The 5136-nt window shown below is 45.6% G+C and overlaps 1 protein-coding gene across 4 annotated transcripts in view; it reads left to right on the forward strand.

The window, feature by feature from the left end:
* The window catches only part of LOC106751209 (AF4/FMR2 family member 4-like), a 262250-nt gene that overhangs the window by 158622 nt on the left and 98492 nt on the right, over positions 1 to 5136 (forward strand). The window lies entirely within an intron of this gene.

Raw genomic sequence — 5136 nt, forward strand, 5'->3', positions numbered from 1 at the left:
CCCCCCCCCTCCTTTTTGCGGGGATTAAGCGGGAGAGGCACGATTTCACCGGGATTTCATCGGCGATCGTCTTTCTTCGAGGGAGGGAAGATCGCGCGTCGTCGGCGCCTCTTTTCTTGCCGCGTTCGGCTACCGTCGATCTCGAAGTAAAAGCACCGAGTCCTTCCGCTCTTCGTTAATCCAGAGGACAGAGGAAGAGGGGAAAGGGAAAGAATGACAGAGAGGGGGGAAGATCTTTCTCTCTCTCAGTCGCCAAGTTTTTCACCCTCGCCCCCGGCAAGTTTGCGCTGAAAACTGCGACGTTATCGTCGTTTTGCGGTCGTTTCGCGGAGAAAGAAAGAGAGAGAGACCGGCTCCCGGATTTCTCCAGGTCCGTTATTAATTAACATTGATACGGTTAAACGGCGCTGCTCGTCCTCTTATTATTACTTAATTATTACTCGGGCGACTCTCGCGCCCGAAATTTTTCAAAACGAGCGAAAAATGTCATCAAACGTTCCGGTGATTCCCGTATGAATCTTTCATGTCTCGCTCGCTCGCTCGAAGTCGCATTTATGCCATCTCCTATGCGCGCTTCAGCCACTTGTTAATGGAATATTTATCGCGGCATAGCCACGTGGACATTTCCCAGGCAACGTTGTCGTGCGTTCCCGTGAATAGTCGCTCTCTCGACAGTCTCGTCGGAAGCCTCCTCCTCCATATTTTATATTCATAATTATTTATTGCCTTGTTTCCGCGCGTGGACACGTGCTCGATTTTCGCCATTCGCCTGCCATTTTGAACGATTCGCGCAGCTCCCGCAGACAGCGGCGAATGAATGTAGCGTTTCGGAAAGGTGGCGCGAGAGAATCGGCGAGTCACGACTATTGATTAATTCAATGAGCACACACGGAGATATAACGAGCGGGTTGCTTTTACATTTAGAGCGTGTTAAGAGAGGTAATGTCGGTCCTTCCCCTCATCCGTGGCTTCTCTTTATCGTCCGCTATATCCGACGATACGATCACCGTTATTCGCGCTCTCGGAGATATCCGATTATCGACAAGCGCGTCACGCGAGATCGTAAATACTCGCCTAAACGCCGGCGGCGAAAAGCGCGCGACCGCGGAAAGTGGCAACGCGGCTGTTTATACGGCGCGGTGAGAAACGGAATTATACGGTGGTGAAGAAACAGACGGGCCGGGGTCTTCTCGCCGGTCCGCACACACAATCTGACAATGGGGAATGCGCCCACCTTCCTCGCTTCTGCCACCTTGGAGAGGAGAGCGTGTTGTACGTGCGATACCATCGCGGCGAGACACGCGAACTTGGATTGTTTCCTCGTAGGAGAAGGAGGAAGGAAGCGAGAGAGAGGGGGCGAGATGGATAAGATGACTCGCCGTCGTGTGATGGTGGAGGACTGAATCTCTTTTTCTCTCTCTTTCTCTCTCTCTCGGGAAAATGGCGATAAATCGCGGATAAATCTGGCGCGCGCGCTCACGCACGGTATTTATACCGCTCGATTTCGCGCGAATCTCGGGCGACTTTGATTATCACGTTACACTGAGAAATAGACGCGGTTAGATCGGCAAGATCGGCGATCAGCCTCATTCAGAAAAATATTGCCTCCATTGAATTACGCGTTGGCGCAACGCGTTGACACAGTGGCCGATCGAATCGCAAATCATTGAATCAATTGATAAATTCGTCATTGTAACCGTACACGGTGGAAAATTTTGTGTTAAATTTTTTTTAACACATTTCACATATCCCAAATGATCCATCAAAATTTTCGTATTAATTTAACGTTAGAGGAATATGTTGAAGAGTAACGTAAAAATTATGCCGGAAATTGACAAAATATGTAACACTTTGGCGCTATTTGGAAGCAAATTGTCAAATTGATATATTTATAATATCAAATATAATAAATGTTATCTTCGTACATAAAAAGAAATATTATTTCTTCGCTTTGATCGCATTGTTCTTAGAATATTGTCAATAATTTTGTTTGAAATCTTCTTAATTTGTGTGCTATTCAATTGATTCAATCAATATCATATTTAAAAAAACATGCTTACCGCTGACAAGATTTGAACTCGGGATCTTAAGCGGTATCGCCAATGAGTATTTAAGCTTTAAATTTTAAGCGTAAAAAATTGACTAATCCCAATCGATTATTCTTCTCACATTCGACTGCGATTGGTCACTTTCTTACGGCTTGAAGCTTAAAGCTTAAGTCTCACGTTTTAAATTCTCATTGTAGACACCGCTTCAAATCGCCTACTTTACATATTATACTACTTCTATGCTCTAGTTGTATATACACTTCATATTGTTTAAGATGACGATCGTTATTGAGGGTAATTGACACAATTAGTCTGTAAATTTTTCAACGTGCAAAATATGTCGCCAATAATATTCCATAAAATTAACATCCATATGCTAAATTGACATTGAAACATAAAGTGTGTTATCTTAGCACTTAAAAATGTTATTTTAACACTTATACACGTTTAATATCGACTAAACACGAAATATTGAGATAACACAAACGCAATACGTTAAATATAACCCACGGAGATGTTAAAAATTTAACACAAAAATTTCAACAGGGATCGATTTTGACATAAAATGTTTTTTACCATATATAATTTAATCGACGGATTAAACTAAACGTTATGCTTGAGAAAATGTTTCGTTTAAGCAAAACTTTGTTCGTTTGGTTCCATCGTTCTTTTTTTCTCTCAGTGTGTGAACTTACCATTGCGGGAAACTTTGTTGAACTATGGCACTTTATTTCTCTCGGATCTCGCGCGTTTCTCGTCTCGCGTTTGAGTTCAGGCACACGGTGGCGTCGCTCGATCCGAAGACGGCGTGGCTAACAGCCGCGTCAGGTTCGATTCCTACGGGGAGAGTGTGTGTGTGTGTGTGTGTGTGTATATATATATTACCGGTAAGTAACGATCCGGGTGACGACGTATCGCGGAATATTATGTTTCGCGAGATTATAGATTACAAACCGACTTGATACGCGGAGCGTATCACATCGACGGGAATGCAGCCAGCGACTAAATTATCCGAGATAAGTAATTATAGTCGTAAATGTAATTCAGCGGCGGAAGGGTAAACGTTTCAGAACGACATGCGAATTTATGGCGTCATTCGCGCGGCGCACGTGTGGCGACACGGTCTACGTGAAATTTCCACGAGTGTGGAAATATAGGGAGACGGGGAGAGAGAGAGAGAGAGAGAGAGAGAGAGAGAGAGAAGAGGACTCTCTCTCTCTGACGCCGAGTATGCTCTCGGCGTGTCCGACGTCGCCGCAATGATTTACACCGGCCGTCATGTTGTTTTTCCGACGTGACGTGTACTATCCTCCGCCGACGTTCAGTCGAAAATAGTCACTCGCTGTGGGATCCCTGATCCTTTGATCGCTGACGGATCCACGACATAATTCCCCGCTCCCTTCTGCCCCCTTCCCTCCTCCAATCACCGTGCTGGGTTCGACGGTCGGGTTTATACGGGCAGGGATTTTAGCAGTCTACCGCCGCGCTTGCCGGTCGTAGGATCAGCGAAACGAGTCAGGGGTCGGCCCCAGAATCGTATGCTAATTTATGGATATGGTTTAATGGCGATTACTGGCTCCGATAACACCGCCCCGCAGTCGTAACGTTGTGACAGTATCAATTCCACGCGCGGCGTCCAGATTGACGTCGCGCCGACGCTCCTTCGCTCGCTCTCTCGCCCGTTCCTGGCGATTGATACTTTCGTACACGCGCGGGGGGCGCTGTTTGCAACGAGTTCTCGAAGAGCGCGGATATAAATATTCTTCGCGAAAATGTCAGAAATCGCACAGGATGTCAGACGCAAGCCATCCGTTGTATACGTTGTAGTTTAGGACAGTGTGAGCAAAAAATTCCTCTATTATTTGGCAATTTAAACATTTTTCTATTCAATTTTTAACATATTGTGTTTATGTTATCGCAATATTTTGTGTTGAGTGGATATTCAACGTGTGTAGGTGTTAAAATAATACTTGTTGAAGTAACAAATCCTTATATTTCAGTGTTGGTTAACATATTATGAATGTTAGTTTTGCGTTAATTTTTGACATGATATTTGCGTTACTTTTCAACATATTCACATTGTGTCGAATTAACACAATAATTTGCATGGATCGTTTGGTACGTGTGAAATGTGTTGTAAATTTAATATAACAAAATTTTTTTACTGCATAGTTGTTTGCAAAATAAGGAACAAATAGAGCACTTTCTTGTTCACATTGACTTAAACAAGTATTTGACAGATGGGATGGTTTTCGTCTGACGCTCCGTACGATGGCGAAAAGATGAAAATCCCCGCGGATCAATCGCTGTGGCACTCGTGATTACCGCGCTTTTTACGCATCGGGATTTTATATTAAGAGAAATTTCATTGAAGTTATATCGGTTGCCGAGACGTCTCACGTGAAAAATTCAAGAGTCGCGAGGACGATGGCAACGGTCCAGTATAAACAGGGCGCAGGGAAACAAACCGAGGTGTCGACGGAAATAAAATATAGATACGGCTCTTCTACGAAAGTTTCACTTTCCGAGTCGTAATCGCGGAATTATTTAACGACGGGGATGAAAGAAAAGAAGGAGAGATGAAAGAAACGTAACAGCGCGCGCGCGCTTCTTCGAGAGATTGAATAAGTTTCAGTTAAGCTGGAATATTCGCCGGGATTTCGCTATTTTATCGAAATCCGGATACAGAGAATCACCGGGAGTTACGTTTAATTTCGCAAATTTGAAAGCTCGACCGAGACGAGAGAGAGAGAGAGAGAGAGAAGAGCCGTCGGCGACGCTCCCCCTCCTCCCCTCTCGCTCCGGTTCGACGACACGCGACCCGGAGAGAAAGAAGCGCCGGGCGAAAATGCGATATTATTAATTCCGCGAGCGGGAGCGCGGCCGTTAAAAAGAAGCCGCGCTACTACCGCGCATCCCATTTGTTTAACGAGCCCAGCCAGGCCCGTAGCGAGCGAGACGCGGCGTCCCTGACGCAGCCCGCCGCCCCCGGGGCTTTTCCACTTTCAGCGCGAATTTATGACGATGCTGCCTACCGAGTAGCCGGTACAGTTCTGCCTCTGAAATCCTCTCTCCCCCCCCCCCCCCC

The sequence above is a fragment of the Dinoponera quadriceps genome, unplaced genomic scaffold, assembly GCF_001313825.1.
Source record: "Dinoponera quadriceps isolate SergipeBrazil2010 unplaced genomic scaffold, ASM131382v1 scaffold8544, whole genome shotgun sequence".
Classification (NCBI taxonomy): Eukaryota; Metazoa; Arthropoda; class Insecta; order Hymenoptera; family Formicidae; genus Dinoponera; species Dinoponera quadriceps.